This window comes from Rattus rattus, chromosome 15 (assembly GCF_011064425.1).
Source record: "Rattus rattus isolate New Zealand chromosome 15, Rrattus_CSIRO_v1, whole genome shotgun sequence".
Classification (NCBI taxonomy): domain Eukaryota; kingdom Metazoa; phylum Chordata; class Mammalia; order Rodentia; family Muridae; genus Rattus; species Rattus rattus.
Genome location: NC_046168.1, coordinates 53,578,497 through 53,598,547, shown reverse-complemented (window position 1 = coordinate 53,598,547; position 20,051 = coordinate 53,578,497). Strand labels below are relative to the sequence as shown.

At 40.4% G+C, this 20,051-nt stretch overlaps 1 protein-coding gene across 1 annotated transcript in view; it reads right to left on the bottom strand.

Moving 5' to 3' along the window:
• Positions 1-19,772, bottom strand: part of Slc14a2 (solute carrier family 14 member 2) — a 425,106-nt gene extending 405,334 nt beyond the window's left edge. The window contains exons 1-2 of the mRNA XM_032885572.1: positions 19,603-19,772; positions 11,468-11,598 (exon numbers count right to left, since the gene is read on the bottom strand). The gene's annotated coding sequence lies outside the window, so the exon portion shown is untranslated. The remainder of the gene's footprint in view (positions 1-11,467; positions 11,599-19,602) is intronic.
• Between the last annotated feature and the right edge of the window lie 279 nt (positions 19,773-20,051).

Below are 20,051 nucleotides of genomic sequence, written 5' to 3'. Positions count from 1 at the left end.
TCCTATGTTATTTGGTCCACAGTGGTCTGTTATAGGACATCATTTTTATACTTGCTCCATATGGATCTTTCTCTTCTCTCTGATCAAGGAATGCTGATCTGACACATGAGCTGTGAGGCAAACTGTCCTTTCACATAGAGCATGCAATGACAAATTCTGGTTCTTTTTAGCCTCCCTTCCAGTTCATGGCAGAAAGGGTGAAGGACCTCTTTTTCACCAATGAGACTCTGTATCTGTAGGTTGGCTCTGAAAAGCATTTTCCCTCTTGCTAGAAGGTAACAGATAGTACTGACATCAACCTTTCTCTTCCTGCCTTGAAAACAGACGTGACCTCTGGAAATGGGTGGCCTTGTCATCAGGTGGTAGGCATGAGAAAAAGGGTGAAGGAACTCTTCTGCCTTGCTGAGTTGCTCAGTACGTACCAAGTGCTACCCATCTCTGGACTCTTATTAGCAGAGAACAGGAAATACCAATTTGCTTAAGTATCTTAGGCAACTTAACTAATTGACACCAAATTATTCTTAATTAGTATAGCCACCCCCATCATCCTACCCCAACCAATCCAGCCTGAGAATCACAGTGGATTCAAATGTGTCCTGTAGCCAATGATTACTTACTGGGTCTATAATCTTAGACAAGGTGTGTAATTTATGTAGACTTTGTTCTATCAACAATATTGAAATAATAGTAGTGCATGCTTCATATTTGCTGGTAAATTGATGGAACTGGAAGAAAACGAGCGAAATGCATTAATTCATTTAAACCATTTAAGACACTGGCCAGCAGATAAAGGCCAAATAACATTGGTTTCCCGATTGGAGGTGGTTTTGTCTCTCAACAGCCATTGAAGATTAAGATTTTGGAACTCTTCCTGTTTCCTAAAGCATGCTTGATTTTCCAGCTCTTGTAGACTCCACCACACACCCTTTGACTCCATACCATGAAGAAAAATGCAGAGCAATTATTACCTACCATCTGGTCCACCCTGCCTCTTAGCGGTCTCCACTCTGAAGCCTTGAGTGAACTGAGTCTCAGTTGCTATTTTAAACCCTAGCTGAGCTGGAGCCTCATCGTAGCTTATCCACTGGTTCTTGAAAAGGGGAAACTTGTAGCCATGTGAGAGAAAGAATAAAAGTGTTGGGTCTATTTCCTAATGCTTTGCTCCCAGAGGCTGATGGCTAGGCAGCTGTTGCCATGACAGTGGACTCCGAGACCCCCCACAGTTGCCTCTTGGTCTCCCTCACACTTCAAGGATGGGAAAAACAAATTGTTCAAAGAGTCTCCTTACTTCTTGGGAACAAGGGATTAGGCTAAAACTGTATTATTACTTTAAATAAATAAAGTAGTCCCTTGAGACCAGATGAAAACATGCTCCTATTAAAGTTTATAAAGAAGGGTTGGAATTAGTGAGAATAAAGTCAAAGGTGGCTGAGAGGATTGAAGTGGCTTCTCTGAAGTGGACGGCATAGCAGTTTGTGTCTATATAACATGTCTCACCAAAGGGGGTTAACCATGGCCCCATTTCCTCTGTGAGACCAATTGAAGTGCACAATAGTCTGGAGTCTTGAGGTGGGGGTGTGTAGGTTGAGGGGTCTCAGCTTTGGGGCTCTGTCCAAGGTCGCTGACCAGCCTCTGGTCTTCAAGGGTGGCTGTCTACTTAGAGTAGCTGGGAGCAGATACCTTTCACTTTCATTGGTCAATAGGAAAGAGAATTGTTATGTCCTAGTCTAAGAAGTCCTAGTAGAGGCTGCTCATGGAGATCGAGCTAAGGAAGCAAAGGAGAGACACAGACACAGTCCCCGACATACACATGCACACATCACTCGAAAACCTATGTGAAGGATGGAGAGAAGAACCTATTTCTTCTTCAACTACTCATTAATTCCTCACTAGAAATAAGGCTTTCTCATGATGGCTTTCCCAAGTGTATTTAAAATTCAGAACAACAAAAAGAGACTTTTTTTTCTTTTGTTCTGGTTAAGAGACAAGACATTGTACAAATCCATCAAAGATGAGCTTCAGTTTGTATTCTTTAGTGCAATGTGTGCATTGTGTGAAAGAAAGTCCAACGGGATAAATTGTCTAGTGGGTGAAGTTTCTCATGGTTGGGGTGGTCACTGTGTATAAGATACAGGTTATAATTTCACTCCACAAAAAAGCAAGTAACACAGTAACTCTCCTTCGATGGGTACTTTCTACCTGGCACTCTGCTAAGAATTTAGTATGTTTCAAAAGTAGGGTGTTAGTCTCAGTTCTTTCAATAGCAGTGCTTTACAGAGGAGAAACTGAGGAGCATAGAAGCTGTGGTTTGTCCACTGGTTAAGGTCAAGGTTGGAGTCAAGATTCCTTTGACTCCAAATCTTCTTCCTTGGCCTTCCATTCTCCCTTCACTCCAGCTTGCCTCATGTATCTACTTAGTCCTTGAAAATGTTATACTTGAAATGCTCCCTCCTCTCTTATTTTGAAAAAACCTCAGTTTTCTTTACAGTAAAACCCTACTCTGAAGCCTTCCAATACTTAGGTTGTGCCAAGCTAACAAATGGTAAGAATAACAGTGGAAGGACTTTAACACAACTTGCCAAAGTTTTGGGTAATCCATGTAATTCAGCTGACATCTGTGACACAGGGATGGGCTGCGGTCCTTCCCAAGTCCTCAGTGTGACATCACACACACTGTCTATAGTCAGATTCCCAACTCTTTCACTGACCATCTCTGGATCTCATATAGGACACGCTATCTTTGTAAGCTCTAGTTTTCCTACTTTTTGGATGGAGATTACAATATAGGCTTCACCCCTTAGAGCTATTGGAAAATTTCCAAGCCTTTGGACATGATGGTCTATGATGATGAGCAGGATGGTAGAGATGGTCTCTCCCATGCTTTCTCAAACACTATTACTTGTGGTGTGTTGGCAGAGGCTTTGTATAGCATTGAGAAGGCAGGGATTTTTTTTCAGTTTTCTCCTGTTATGTTTCTTTGGGAAATAAAATGGTTGACAGGGAGAGACCTTCTATGTAGGGCTAGAGCTTAGAGAAGAGGTTGACTGATAACAGGTGACATAGAAAGTCTCAAATGTGGGTTGACATGTAGAATGCTTGACAGAAGATAGAGCGTAGTTCTATCAGAAAGGAACTTGGTCTTCGAAAGCATCAGTGCCGTTGTCTAGGTGATACTGGCTTTACCCCACCTTTATTTTCTGGCTTAGACTGACTCCCTCCTTTGGCGCTCAGGTCTCTTCTCCATGACCATTCTCCCTCCTTGTCTTTGCCTATGGCATTTACCTTTTCAATCCAGTGGAAACTCAGTGAAATGCGCCCTTCTTGGAGCACTTATGACAGAATCGTCTCCATCTCTAATATGTTATTCTTTCTGTAGTGACATCACATTTGGTATCCAATTGTTCACAGTTAAGCCATGATGACTAGTCTGCATTTTTTCATGGGCTGGACTTGTGCCAAATAAGGATTCCAACTTCAGGTCAGTACAGAAGCCAGATGGAGCTGATGCCCAGTACTCAAGACGCATACTTGTTTAACAGAAAGATAAATAGAAACCAGCCAAACTGTCAGGGTCCTAAAAGCTCAGCAGTGTAAATCCTTCCATCTCAAACAAGTGGCTAAATAGAATCAAAGTGGTGATGTTTCCAGCCTCGAATTCTCATCAGTATCATGGCCAGACTCGTGTGGCTCTACTCATCACATGGGAATTTTAAGCTTTCTCAGAGAACCAACCACAAATTACACTTTCCATCCCTCCCCCTTCATATCTTCATCTTAATGGAAATTCTGAGCCTGGTTGTTTAATTGGGAAAAGAGCCAAAAGGACATGCTCACTCCTGATCTATTGTGGGTCTCCCAAACTGCCTCTTTTCAGGATGTGTGCTCTCTGGCCTCAATTTTTATATTCTCCTCCACCATGTCAACATTCCTACAGATTTCTTAAGTTCCCACTTATGAATATATGCATTTCCCCCATGCTTCATGTCCTTTGGCAACTTTCCAGAGTCTTTGGATTTGTCTGTATGAACCCTTTGCTGATCCCCAAGATTCCGATGTGCCCACCAAATTTATTACATTACACTGGAACTCTTCAGCTCATTTGACTACCTTTGGTCCCCTATGATACACTGAATATCTAGTCTATATTTTCCCAAGCATACTCCTTGGGAAACACTCTTTCTCCTAACCCAAGTATTCTCAACTATTTTAGAAATGGGCTGACATACTCTAAGATCCTGACTCCTCAGCTCTAGTAACTAAATGACCTGTTAGGGAGGACATACTGAACTTGGATCAATCATAGTGCCCTGTGACAACTGATGATTGACCCATTGCAGACGGCCTGATGGCAATAGTAGAATCAAAGGCTTATCTCTGGGAGTTTCAAACCCAAGCTGCTAGGGAAGGCAATTCTTTTCCTCTTTAATCCTGTATTAAGTATCTGGAGTCAGACTGCCAGAACGTTATAGCTCTTCCTAACAGGAGTGCTTGTTGTGGAATACACAATGGAAGGAACAAAGATGACATTTAGAAAATCTTAACCATATTTGAGTTATCGATTTTCCAGTTTATTGTCACCTCTACCAGTTAAATTCTTTCATCAGACAATCTTGTTGTTGACTGAATTATGCCATCCCTGTGCTTGAACACCTTGAACAAAGTGACTAAGTTCAAAGGAGGTACTAGGGTGGGTCTTGATCTAATATGTTTTATATTCTAACAAAGAAGAATTTTCTACATACAGAAGAGATATGGGATACATATACACAAAAGAAAAGGTCACTTGAAGACACAGAGCAAAGGTCACCACCTGCAAACAAAATAATGAGACCTTAGGAAAAAGAAAAGTGACTTTGAACATCTAAACTCTAGTCTTGGGAGGTAAATTTCTATTGTTCAAACCAGCTGATCTGTGATCCTTTGAATGCAGCCCCAAAATTAATATAGATCTCAACATTCCCCTCTATTTGCTCAAATTAGTTTAATATTGGTCTCTAAATATTATAATCGAAGGACACAATAACATGTGAAATGTCCTAAGCAGGTTTAGTGGTTGGGTGTATTCCAATGGTTTCATGTCCTGCTACGGGGCTCAAGGCTGTGACAATAGTGAGGTAACACGTTCCCTCACAGACTCCTTTATGAGCCAAGATCAAACTTGAATTAGATAACTTCGAAATTCTGCCTCAGTATAATGAACTAGCAGTTGCTTGAAACGTCGCTTGCCAACAATTTTCCCCTTAAGAGGATCCAGAAGCTTAGGACTGAGGAATGAGGAGACCCAGTCTCTGAGTAACAAAGGTCTGGATAACTAATTGAAAATGAAGAGGCTTGACAGTCATTTCTTGACAGCATTTGCTAGATACAAACTCTCCTATCAGATGAGGGCAGTACAGGTAACCACTGGAGTTAGACCGGGCGACTTGCTTCAAATAGGACTGAATGACACCTTTTACCAACCTGCAAATGAGCTGCTTAATCACTACCAACCAAGATGGAGTTCTTTCGGGCTGCATTCTATGTGGCTTCACCTGCTATCTCAATATCACCGGTTTCCCACCGGTTTGATGTCCTCTCAATCCCAAGTTCCACTAGTGTTTTACAACTACTGCTTATACTCAAAGTTCCCTGTCCATTTGAACTCGGCTGCTTGAGCTAAGACTCCAAATGGTCACTGTTTGCAAGTACAGGCCTTGAGGAGCAGTCATCAGTCTTGGCTGGCCCCAGGCTTTATTGACATTTGAGTTTTTATTTGTCGGTAGCTCTTCCTCTCTGTGATCTTCCTCCACAAATGTTCATTTGCCGTATCCCACTGCAAGAATTGTCTCCTCCCAACAGTTTAGTTGCTTAATGCATTCTATTTTCTTGTAGATAAAAACCACATTGCTTACTTAGAAGCAAACTAAAGATGTGTATTCTAGCAATTTGGGGAAATGAAGGTAAAAATTGAAAAGAAAAATAGACATGAAAAGGCTAAATAAATCATAAAATCAGGACATGGATTTTTTTTGTTGTTGTTGATTTTTGTTGCTCGTTTGCAAATGCACCTTTCTCTAAGAGTTTGTGGATTGATGTCTATAGGCACGTGAGGGTAGTCACAAGATAAGGCAAAGCCTGTGATTGGGCAGTGAGAAAGAAAGGCGGGCTGAGAATTTTGCAGATGGAACAGAGAGTATGGAGGGGGAGGAAGAAGGAAGATGGAGGAAGAGAAGGATGACCCAGATTCGTGTGGCTTTAAATAGCCACAGGTAACTATGAATATCTTATAAGGGATGGATAATTATAGGACAATTTGTCTTATCTAGATGGGCAGTTTATATCAATATCAATTGGCTCTGAGTTTATTGTGTGGAGGTTTTTCGGGGTGAGAATTTACTGATATAAATCTGATTGATACTTTACAAGCCTCTAGAGTTTTGATTTTTGCCAGGGTACAGGGATTTATGACAGTTAACTACAAGATGGGCAGTCACTGAATGGGGCTAGCATGGCAGCAATCCACCATGAGAACAGACAGGTATAGACATGTTAGGAGCTCTGGGCCAGAAAGTCTGCAGAGATGAGAACACCCTACTGGTGCTCCCGCTAGTGTGGGATTGTGCTCCTTTTATATTATTCCCCACTACAGAGTCTGGGTGTTTTCCTTGAACATTGAGGACTTTCTGCCACCCTTCTATCTTCTTCCCATGATTTCCATGTTCTCCCACTTTGGGTTCCAGGGCTAGTAATTGTATTCTGCAGTGAACTTGCTTCTAACAAAGGCCTTAACTGTATTCATGTACTTCTTCCTCCACAGAGCAAAAGTTTAGGAGAAATCTTTATTTAAACAGTATTTTATTTAAATAAATTTATTTAAATAACATAACCATGCTTTCCACAATAAAAGCAGACAACCACTACTGAAATTATTTACTGCATCAATTTTTTCAGAGTTCTTTATGTAGACAAACACTTGAACACAGCTAAAGAATTCTCCAGAAAGTAGCAAATGAATGCTCTGACTGAGTATAAATGCTTTTGTCCCGAAATGGGAAAATTGAGGCAAATTTATTTGTCTGAGGATCACAATTCACTCAGTTCAACTCAGAAGGAACCGAGATGTTACAGTCTCAGATGTTCTGATCTTTGCCACCTTCTTAACATTTATCTTGTTTTAATATGAACATTTCAAAGTACTACAAAAATAACAACTAAACGTGATTCAGAATTCAGATGTCCTTGGAAAAGAAAGGCTTCTTTGAAGCAGTGAGATTCCTTGGAGAATTATAAATGGTTGTGTATCAAGAGAATCTGGGATGAATGCCACTGGAAGCAACACTCACAGAGTCTTTTGACCTCCCATGCCCCTTCTGTGAAGAGCCTCTTTTAAGGTTAGTGCTCTGGTGACACTGAGTTGACATTGCTAAATTGCTTCAAAGACTTAGAAGAAAAGAAGAGTTAAAATATATTAGAAATGTTTTTTTTTAATTCAGGCTATTATTTTTACTTGTTCTCAAGAACTAATAAATGTCTCTGAATGAACATTTTTTTTTTCTGGTTGAAAACACTTAGCATATTCTTTCCAGCACGTCAATATTCAAATTCTCAAATCACATCATTGTACATTTTATAATATAAAGATAACCTTGTTACCAAAAATACCAAAAATATGGACATAGGTAGATGACATGGTAATGAACATTTTGCTTGCCCAAGCCCTGATGGGCTACACACATAAAATGCATATGTTTATAAATAATATTATTCACTCTCAAAGAGGAAGGGAGTGCTGACCCATGCTACAGGGATCAAACTTGAAGGCATTTTGCAATGTGACCTAAGCCAGACATAAAAATCTGCCATGTGATTCCATCTTTATAATCTCTTAGAGCACTCACATTCTTAGAGTCAGAAAGTGCAATAGTGGCTACCAGAGCCTAAGAGATGTAGAGACTGGGAATTATTATCTTCTAATTAGAGTTGCAATTTAGTGTCACCCAAAAGTTGTAGAGGTGGATGGTGGTGGAGGCAGCATAACGATGTGAGTATACTGGACACCACTGAAGTCTGCATGTAAAATGGCCAGAGGGGTAGATTTTCTATTATGAATCTCTCACTACAGCAAAAGAAATAACTGGAGGTCACAACTTTACAGAAATCCCTTAGAGAAGATAGGTGACCCTACCTTCTAATCTCTAATACCTACAGATATGTCTTGTGAAAGAAGAATATCCTTGAGTGAACATTTTATATTTCACATTCAGTAAATATTTGCCCAAATTAAACCCAAGAATCTGCTTGACAATGGAGAAGATGAACTTGTCTTTCTTAGCACTTATCCGTGGTATGTCATGTGCTCTGCACAGTTGATATTTCCATATGGAGCGAAAGGAAGAATCTGTGGATGTTATTCCTTCCCTGCCTCTATTTCTCTAAAGCCAAAATGAATTATATTACAGAGAGATTATAGAGAGAAAAGGAGAGAAAAGAAAAGAAAAAGTATAAAAGTCACAGAGAGATCAAGAAAAAGAGCTGTTATTAGGAAGGCCACTGGACTTTTCCTCTAAAAATATTAATAATCCTTCCCAATCTTCCTATAGTGTTTCCAGTTAGTAAGCTGAGACAAAGACATATCTGTCTTGGGGAGTAAGAGCTACAAAATGACTAGTAACTTCTTAATCTTCAAAAAGTCTGAATATCTATTATAGTAAAAAAAATAATAAAAAATAAAAAAGAACCAATAGCAACCCAGACCTCTTCATAAACTGTGATTTCCTTTGAGAGATTAGCATCCTCTCCATGGTCAAACTCCAATTCATCTCACCCCTTCCTGAGGGAGCATCTACAACTGTGCTTCCTCCTTCTGATATATTAAAAGATAGCTTAGCTTTGAGAAGTCACCAAATGCCCATTTTTCTGATAAGGGGTTTCCAAGTGGGAGAATGAGGGAAATATTTAGGTAAAGCAGACAGTCATACAGTTTGGCGAGCAGGCCAGGATCTTAGTGACAAAGTTAGAAGACTGTTTGAGGGCTGGAGAGATGGCTCAGCGGCTAAGAGCACTGACTGCTCTTCCAGAGGTCCTGAGTTCAAATCCCAGCAACCACATGGTGGCTCACAACTATCTATGATGATGTCTGATGCCCTCTTCTGGTGTCTGAAGACAGCTACAGCATACTTACATATAATAAATAAGAAGACTGTTTGACTTTCCCTCTACGTGCAAGATGAGGTGCATAAGAGTGCCATTGGTCATTGAAAGAAGCACCACAGAAAGCAGCTGAACATGAATTCTTAGCCTTACCCCATGAATAATGAGGTAATTACATGTTAAAATATAGGCAGTATGGTTTTCTTTTTCTTTTTTTTTTTTTTTTTTTTTTTTAAGGAGACCTTCAGAAACATCTCATCCTCGGGATCCTATAAACAAAACCTTTACTTCTTTTAGGAAGTCACAGCAATCCTCTTCTACCTATCACCTTCTCAGGCTACCTAGCCCTCACCAATTTCTCTCTTCTCTGAGTAGAAACAGCTATTGCCTGTAGTGCTCCCAGGGTGTGATCTGTAACCTCTCTTTTGCTGTTACTGTTCTTTGTTTGCTTAAGAAACATGGTCGCATAGATAGTAAAATCCTCCAGGGTAGAGAAGAACATTAAACTTTTCTTATTATCTCCAATTTGTAGCCTAGAGCCTGAGCTGCAACCCATAAATGTTCAATAAATGTTCGCTGTTAATGATGAGCTATTGTAGATTCATCTGAAATATAGTCCGGATAAAGACAATCCTGGACAAGCACAAATGATCATCTAACAACCATGAAAGCCAAGAAATCAATTTGAGTGTTGCCTGTGCACCAAGTAAAAGACAAAAATAACACCCTCACCCTACTCCAGCATCCAGCATGATTACGGATTATATTACATGAAGTTGTCAATACAGACCAACTTAGTAACAATGATTTCTGCGCTGAAGAGGGGAATATCAGAGGCAAAAAAGGCAGAGGATAAGAAAGACCATTCTTAGAGAAACAAAGGCATACCATTGATAAAGAACCGGTTTGCGAATCAATCACCTCAGGCATAACGCATGAAAGTGTGGCGTTTTGCTTTCTTCCTTCACACTTCCCCACCCAGACTGACATTCTGACACATTCCTCAAATTATGCAGGTGGCCAGCACTTACCCCGTGAGTAACAGCATCAGAGGACAAAGTTTGGGCATTCAACCTTTGCCAAAACAAACCCAGCCCTTTCAAATGAGTTACGTTCTTGCCATGTGAGTTAAGTTGAGTTTGTTCATGTGCTTCAAATTTATGTGCACAGGGGAGAAAGGTAGAACATGACGTCTGGCCCACATTTTTGCTTTCTTCCACAGGATTTTGCTTACACGAGTGGTGAAATATTATGATGACTATGTTCAACTAATAAATCTCATTCCTAATTCTCATTTATCTGCTGTCTATTTAGTCCCTTTCTTTCTTTTTTTTTTTTCCTGGATTATGACTTTTAGGTAGATATCTCTGCCATTTTTATCACAAGTACCAGGAACAGAACTAGTGTAAGTATAGGAATGTTTTGTGTGACACAATGGGGTGATCTGTCACACCAATACATGTGTCTCTGAATGTGGGTGGGCATTTGGGACAGGTTAATAGGAGAATGAAGGCCACTGGTTTTCTACCCTACTTATATATGGCGTACTGTTAAGTGAGAAGCCTAAATAGGATAATTACTCTGTCTGGTCATTTCATTGGAATATTGATAATGGTTTGAGTGGATTTTCATAGCACTTACTAGCTCTTCAGCTCAATTAACATGAATTGGTGTGTTTATTTCTTACTCCATCCACAGCTGCAATTCTCAGTCACCTTCCATAGTTTGAATAGTAATCATGCACATAAAAAGAGTTGTAATGCTCTGGATTTTCTCCACTATTATTGACTCTTTTGGCACATAGAAGTCCACCCACTAAAGGCAATGAACGTGAGCTAGCTAATCAAAGAGACATAGGAACAACTTCTACAATCAATTTGGATTCCTTCATGACCAAAAAACGCCAATGCCCGCCAATCTCTTGGAAACAAATGGTCTATGGAATTATGTAAAATCAAAATTCTCTTTGAAAGTAGGACTTTTTTATTCTTTCAGAGAAAAAATGTAAAATGTCACTATGTTTAGATTTAGCAAGCTATTCTCGTGTTGTTGTTGGTGGTGGTGGTAGGGGTGGTGGTGGTGGTGATGGTGATGGTGGTGATAGTGGTGGTGGTGATGGTTTCTCAAGTCAATTTCTTTATGCAGCTCAGGCTGTCCTGGAACTCACTCCATAGACCAGGATAGCCTAGAACTCAGAAGACCCATTTGCCTTTAACTCCCAAGTACTGGGATTAGAGGTGTGTGCCACCACCTCCCAATTCATAAGCCGTTCTAATAAGACACACAATTATTCTTCTAGGAGCTGAAGACACAGACTTAAATTGAAGCTTGTACTCACAGTCATGCGGGTCCGGTTGATGAAGTAGACTGAGGGGATTCGAGCCTTGTCCTTGTTTGTCCACAGAGGTAGGAAGATGTCAATGCGATGCACTCACATCCGGAAACACTCAGTAAGAAAACAGGAAAGATCTAAGGAGAAGTGCAGATCACCTTATTCAGTATGGGCACTCTTTTGGGTGATGGAAGGACACTCCCATCCCCCACCCCTACCCCAGCCCCCCAAAAAAGGTGAGTGGAAGCAATGACTGGAACCAGTATTCTACATCATGGGGTAGAAAATGGAATTTCCCACTAGGTGGTGCTAGGACAACTTCTGGGGTATTGTCACCCAGGCAGAGTAGAGAGAAACATTTTAGTCTTTATGTCTCTGTAAGTAAGGATCTATGTAATGTTCCACATGGATTGGAGTGAAACTTGATATTTGCAGTGGGAGATATACCTGGAATTCCATAAATGCATGTTCTCATGAATGTGGTTTCCTATGTGAATATGAGTGCATGCAAAAGCATGCACGTATAGGCATACATGTTAGATCATGCGGGTCAATATCAGTGCAGGTGTAGACTGAAGCACGTTGCTATAACAAAATGAAAGGACGGTGAAGAAAGAGGAGCAGATAATACGGAGTGTGTGTCATACACTAGGTATTTTATTCGCCTACGCAATCCCCTTCACGATGACTGGGGAAAGCATCTATCCTTACTCTGTGTCTATTGAAGAAGAAATTTGATGGGCTTCATATAGGCTAAAGGACTGTCCCAAGGCCACATAGGTACGAGGTTGCAAGGCCTGGATTGAAGAACAGTTCTGCAGTACTTCAAAAGCACAGCATAGCTAGACATCACTTAGGCTTACTATAGCTTCTTATAAGATACAAATAACTCCCGAGAATGTGGTCCAAGGTGTGTTTACACAAACAATACGGCAAGTGCCTTACATAAAAATAATGTATGCAAAAGTCTAACCTATGTTGGGCTGAAATATACATAAGGGTTCCATTAATAAAATATTCTGCCTTCCTCCTTTTTACGCCAAAATTGTTATTAAGTAACTCCACTACCGAAAAACACACAATCATGAATTGCATATATAATTCAATAAAAATAAACCATTTAAACAAATAACAAGCTTTAAACTTGATCTATCAAATCCACATGTATAAGCAATTGAAGCCATTTACTCTTATCCTCAGACAATGGCATTAAGGTAACACAAATTCCATTTATGTTGCTGCTTTATAGTTCAGAAAAAGCATTTCCATTGCGATGATTGATACCCACTCAGGTATGGTCTGTTTGCATCGAAGACACTGTAATCTTTGAGCAGCAGCCTTTTAATTTTTTTTTCTTGTCCTGAAAGTACTATTTTGTAAATTGCATTTCTGTTGGACAGGTTAAATAATGATGTATACGATGGGCATTTAGCGCAATGTCTGGCAAATGGAGAGCGATGAATAAAAGCCAGCGATGGTGTTTATGATTGCTGTAGGAGGGGGAAAAACAGAACAAGAGGGAACTGGGGCAGGAGGAGAGTGTGCAGGAGGTGAGGCAGAGAGGCAGAGCGGAAGCAGGTAGACTTGTGGGCAGAGCTAGAAGAACAAGGTGACAATTTGTAGTTTCATTCTTAGTGGTAGAGTTTTTCTCTGAGGTTTCAGGAGAGGCAACTGGAACCATATAAAAATTTAAATACCCGCCTTGAATTGGCTACTCACTCTACTCTTTATCTTAGGCTTCCGTATGCAGTTCTACTCCCTCCCCTCCCTCCTCCTCCCTCCCTCCCTCCTCTCCCTCCCTCTCTCCCTCCCTCCCCTCTCCCTTCTTTCTTTCTTTCACCTGAGATTGGTTAACACTTCTAGAGGTTGAGAAGAAAGTGCTGAGAACTGAGTTCCTGGCGGAAACCTTGGGTTTGAAAAGGGCGAGGAGGACGAGCACTGTTTTATTTAGTTGTTCTTTGGGCACCGAAAGCATCTTGTTTACAGTTGTGTTTTAAAAGTGAGAAGGGCGAGCTCTACAACTCCAATACCAAATGGAAGACAGGGAGGTTTCTTCACAGAAGAGTCAAGATAAAGCAGATGTGTCTTGTGGTTTCCAAAGCTCCCCTGAGCATTACCTGGTACCACAGGTCAAAGCTGAGGCAGAGGAGGAAACGTGGAAATATTTTCTGTTGCTTTCAAAGGAAAATTCCACTTACAATTTCCCCAAGTAAGTTTCTTGTGTGTTATTCAAAAATCTCAGTCTTCATTTTTTTTCTTTTGTGTTGGAGAATGTTAGAGATGTCCATGCTAACGAAGTGTAGAGTAATAAAAACTACCTTTTATTGAGAACCCCTTACATGTGTACAGATGTCCATGTTTTAGGCCATCTTATATTCAGTAGAACTCTACAGAGTGGGCACCATGTAAGACAATAAATATGAAGTTCAGAAAAGTTGATAAAATCATAAGAGCCAGGACTCAAGCCCAGGTGGCTGAGGACAAAGTTTTCTGTGGTACCCCTTCCTACAGTTAGGTTACATGGACAGCTCCAATGTCACTTCCACTACACAGGTTTGACATAGAGAGCTCATCTTTGCTTTCTACAAAGGAAGTTGCCTTCAGATTGTCACCCCAGGTAGGGAAAGTTTTATTTCACTCTGTCGACAGTTAGGTAGAAAGCTGTGCTCTTATTTGAAAGCCCCAGATCTCAACAAAAAAAACATCCTGCATAATTCTCTAAGCTTAAAAACCTGCGAGCAGAATCTACCATTGAATGTTTAAGAACACAGGGCTAATCACTGACAAGAGAGAAAACTTGTAGCTCTAATGGGCTGCTCTCTCCACATCTGCCTGGCTCTTTCCTAATCACAGGGATATGTAAACCTTAAAATGAGGGGAGGGGGAAGGGCAAGCGCAGAAGAAGTTTCCTGTGCTTCTAGAATGCTACAGCAAAATTCTATGAGGAACACCGAGTGTTGCAACCGTTAATGACTGCTGCAGAAAGAGAACATGCCAATCAATAAGAAGTGTTTTGGGGGCTTGGGGATTTAGCTCAGTGGTAGAGCGCTTGCCTAGCAAGCACAAGGCACTGGGTTCAGTCCCCAGCTCCAAAAAAAAGAAAAAAAAAAGGAAGAAGTGTTTTGGAATGAACCCAGATCTTCCTCAACAGTTTCTTTTAATTTGACCCCTGAAGTAGAACAGCAAGATAGTTCACTATTGGGTCACACCTGGACTACAGCCTAGGTTTTCCATGACCAGGTTCATAAGAATCTTTGATTCGAGGTAACATTAACAAATTTTGAAGAGGTCCATTAATTTGTTAAATATATAGAAATTTATCCTTTCAAAATTTGTTTGCCTGTTTGTTAGGGGGTGGGGAATGTGTGAGATTGGGTGATTTAAAGGATCTGAATGGGAGGAGTTGGGAGAGGAGAATTTTTGATTAAAATATATTATATGAAAATGTTTAATAAAAACTATTTTGCAATGAGTGAATTTTCTCAAAAGTCTTGCTATAGATTTTACACTGGGTTTTATAAATCTGGTCTGTTTCTCATCGTATAGTCAGTAGAGTCTTCCTTCTTCCTCTTCCTCCTCCTGCTTCTCCCCTTCCTACTCTTCTTCTACCTCCTCCTCTTCTCCTTGGGAATCTTGTGGGTATTTTGCAATTAATTGATAAGGTAATGGCTCTGGTTATCGCATTTTCATACATAGGTATCATTGTAACTCTCATATTTTCCCTTAGAAAAGAACTCTCTGTGTGCAGGCTGATTCTTGAATTACTGGTAGCAGCATATTCAAGTGTTGTGGCTAAACTATCGGGTTCAGCTGTTTATTTTAACCTTGGACTTTCAACTAAACACACACATACACATACACACACATGCACCCACAATACACACTCATACATACACACACACACATATACATGCACACACACCTTTTCTTTACCCTTTCTTTCACATTTCCTTCCCTTTTCTTATTTTCATTTCTATTTTCCCTCCCTCCCTTTCTTCCTCCCTGCTACTAACTCTCCTCCCTTACTCATTTTTCCTTCATCTCTCTATTTCTTCCTTTCTTCTTCCAGCAGTTTAAAATGGTCAAATCAGAAAACGTTACATGGATCTTAGTGGCAAGTTTTGCTTTTTTCCTGCCCGAGCTTGAAATGTCTGAAAAGCCTTTTCATTGCTTACAGAGATAGACTGGCCAGTTGAATATATTTAACTATACATTATTTATCAATCAGGTCCAAAATAAACTATAGAGAAGTATTTTCTATGTTGTATACTTGGACCACAGCCCATTTCTCAAGTATTCTACAGTCCAGAGAGTGATAGGCTTCCTATCACATGGGAATCACCTAATTGGATCAGAACACCCTCTGAGTTCACATAAAGACCCTTATTTTCAGGACAGCTTCAAAGGACAGTGTTCTCCTGTTTTTCAAATGCCCACAGTTTATGGATCATTGACCCAGTAGCACACCACCTAGTTCTAGATGTTCTTAGGTTTTTTCATGCACACAGCTTCACAGAGCGCCCTCCCAACTGGGATCCCAACAGCTTCAATTATTTTATTTTCACTTAAGATGTAATACTTCATCTTTCTTTGAAAGATATAAATTCTAAGTAAGTGATAACTCCTGGAAAATAGTAAATTAATTTCTATCTATATCCAATGAGAAACACATGCTCATAGACTCCTGTAACTGCAATAAAAGGCAATAACACAATTTATAAAGTGTTACAGATTGACACTAGTCTTGGTAAATCAAAGTCCATTTTAAAATCAGGTATCTCTTGTTCTCTCTCTCTCTCTCTCTCTCTCTCTCTCTCTCTCTCTCTCTCTCTCTCTCTGTGCATTCATGCCTCTCTGTGTGTGTGTGTATAGTGTATGTGCATATACTACCTTTTCCAGAAGGGACTTTGTTTTCTCACATGTACCCACATTTCATATGAATAAGTGGGATCTAGTCTTCTACATTTCTAAGACTGTAGTCTTCAAAAAAAAATGTCCTCCAGTGGTTGGTACAAACTACCCATAATACAGGAATATTCTGAGACAAGGCCTAGAATTGGACTCCTCCTCCATCACATTTACTAAGACAACTGTTTGCTTCATTTCAGGGTAAAGACCTCTATGTCACTGGTGCAGATGAAACCACATGCAAACTTCTCTGTGTCCATGGGAGGACTGCCACCCACCACTCTCTCCAACCATGTTGTCAACTCATACTCTAAGGACAAACCTTCTGTGTAACTCAGAGCTCCAATTAAGACCAGAGATCTGATACACAAATTTCCCTCTTACCCTCCAGTTTTTCAGAACTGCCTAGGCACTCTCTCTTGTACCAAAGAGAGGTGTCTAGAAACTTTCTGTGTGGAAATAGCAGAGACTCACTCTATTTTCTGACCAAAAGCTAATATGTTTCAGAACAGGTCCAGCTAGGTGTCTACTCTATAAGCCCGTGCTCTTTGAAGCATTCTGTCTTCTATGGGATCATTACATACTAACACAAGAAAGACCGAAGAGATTTTGAACCCCCCTGAATAGGGTCTGTGCTGATGGAATTTTAGGCCCAGTGCAAGCAGTGAAGCCTTGGACGGTATGTCTTTGAATTGCACCTGCCCAATCTATTTTTTTCATCAAGGGCTCATAAGCACCACAACAGCCATGACCTTTTCCCTACTTCTGTGTTTAACCCCCAGCGGTCTTCATTATATTGTTCTGTTCAACAAATGTGGACGTCCAGCTCTTTCGGCTCCTTCCTTCCCCAGACAATTTAGAGTTGACTCTAATAAAATGTTTTGCAACTTACAGCATGAAGTCATTAAAGACTCTCTGTCAGATAATTGATAAAAAGAACAGTGTAACCAGCTCTTAGTGGCCACTGCCTCAAAGTTCATACACCTACACTTGGAAAAATCATACCTCAATCTCCTTTAACCAGCTGGTGTGAGGATGCGTCCACCAGCAAAGGGATGGCGATGCTATTCTCTGATCCTCTTCACTATCTGACAGATGGTGCTCCGGGAGGATGGCCCAGGTCATAATTATAGTTTAAATGCTAAGATACAGAGAGAAGCCTTTTCCACTATGTTCCCTACCCAGCACCACATGGATACTCTACTTTCAAACCACAATCATGGCCATGATTGTGACCAGCTGCATGTATTACCTGCTTAGACCTTTGAGCAACGCTAGGAAGGTAGTTACCCAAGGTATGTGCCTCCTCAGACACTCTCACATCCTAAGTTCACTGTGGTTGCATCATATCTTTTCACCAAATGTCAGTGTAGACACAGGCAGAAAGCAGAGGTTAATCTTTAGAAAGCCATTTAGGTAGGCACCTTCCCTAGAAGTTGTAATTGTAAACCTCAATCAGAGGTTAAACTTTGGAAGCTGTTTTAATGTAATGAAGATTAATTGGCTGAACTTGATTCAATAAAATCAAACCATGACTTACTTGCCTAAATACGATTTCCCTTGACATTAGGCAGTCTAGCTATAAGATGATAATTTATAAACTAGTTTTCTTTTATTGTTAATGAAACTTAACATTAAGCTTTTTAGCCGTAATAAATTTACAGTACCTGTTTTCCTCTTAGGAATGCTGTTTCTGAGTGGAAGTAAGAATACACGGTCACTCTGCTTACCTCTAAGCCTAGACTTATACGTGCTTTAAACAGAGCAGTGTACAATGTTCCCAGAACAATGAATTCGGACTGTTAATGGAATCAGTCAGATGTTTCACAGTACACAGAAAGCTGCATAGATCAGCAGTACCATACCATACCATACCTTACCATACCGTACCATACCATACCATAGTGAGGATGGAACCTGCAATCAGATTCACAAGAATCTTTTCACCCCACAGATATCCACTTAGGCTTCAGAGTGAGAACAGATCTCCAGGCAGCTGGGTGGGTTAGGTTTAAATATGTCCTCTTGGTTGACAATCAGGAGCTTCAAGAGGTTGATATTTGGGGCTAGGATCATGGCTCAATTGGCAAAGTGCTTACCACACAAGAATAAGGGTCTGAGTTTGATCCTCTGTCATATAAAAAAAAATGCCAGGTTCACAGGCTTGGGTCTGTTTTCCAACAGCAGGGAAGGTAGTGACAGAAGGAGTCTGCGGTTCCCTTAGCCAGCTAGTCCACCTAAATCAGCGAGCTCCGGGACCATTGGGAGATTCTGCCTTCCAAACAGGGGCTGGAGAACATACCTGACATAGACCTCTGTATACCTATGTACATGCACACACTTGTAGATATACTGACCTCTGCCACACACACACACACACACACACACACACACACACACACACCCCTGAGAGAGAGACAGAGAGAGACAGAGAGACAGAGAGACACAGAGAGAGATTTTCCTGTTCTAGGAACTCACTTGAATTCTTTGAGGGTTTGCTTCAGATTTTAAAATTGTTTTTTTTCTGGACTAATCACAAATAGAGGAGATTCTGCTTATTATTTGTATGAATATTAAATATACCATTATCACACCTAGTATATTTTATGTGTAAGAGCTTCTCCATTACAATGCATGTTCCTTGTACTACAGAAAGAAATATGAATTATCAACATTCGCTCTTTGAGCTGTATAAAATAACTCTCAGATCATGGCATTAAACACTCAATATTCTGGCATCTACATTGGCTTGCTGGAAAATTCATGCTATCACATTTGACACACCCGTTCTCTCAGGTGAAATACTCTGGGAAAACTCTATAATTCATTACGTTGCTGAATAATTAGATCATCTTCTTGTACAAGGCTACATTTTAAATGACCATTTTAACTCTATAAATTAGAATTGGACTGAGAGTAAAATGGTCTTGAAGAGAAACTAAGGAGTCACTTACCATGAAATGACAGCTGCATAAGCTCATACTGTGAAGACTCGTTCTCAAAAGGCATGCATGGAATAATATTATTGGGGACCAACGTCTTCAAATGTTTCAACTAAAATGTATTGTATAGAAATGAAACATACATATTGTGGTGTATTTTTACTTTGGAGGGTGAGGCAGAAAAAAAGAAAAGAGATTTAGAAGTCAATAATCACCCATCAACAAACAGAAGGGATGAGTTTCCAAATGTTATCGAGAGGAGATAAAGTCAGACAAAGGATTAAGCCTTACCTCCCATCTCCTGAACTTTGCAGCAATGACTTTGTGGAGCTGATGCTGTTACAGAGCCCACCTCAAATGATCTTGCAGTCTTCCTTGAGTATTCAAGGCAGAAAACAGAGCTGGCCTAGAAGGGTGTCCTGATGTCTGCTGGCTTGGCCGGCTGTGTCGTTCCTCTTTTTCAGCTACTCTGCACTACAGTGGGTTTGTCATTCTGGAAGACCTCCTTTTGAAGTATTAATCTCATCAACATCTTGTTCTCCTTCAGTGCTCAAGTGATATGTGAGGACCAGAGTCTGTTTTCATTGGAGGATTTGCTTCTTACCGAGGGGCCGGATGACCCATCTCAGTTCTTTGGATTGAGCCATTGAATAGCCACGCATCCTGTGGGCATGTTCGTTCTGCTTGGCCTCCCTTCCCACCACATTGTTTCCTCCTTCCCCCCTTCTCTTTACACATTA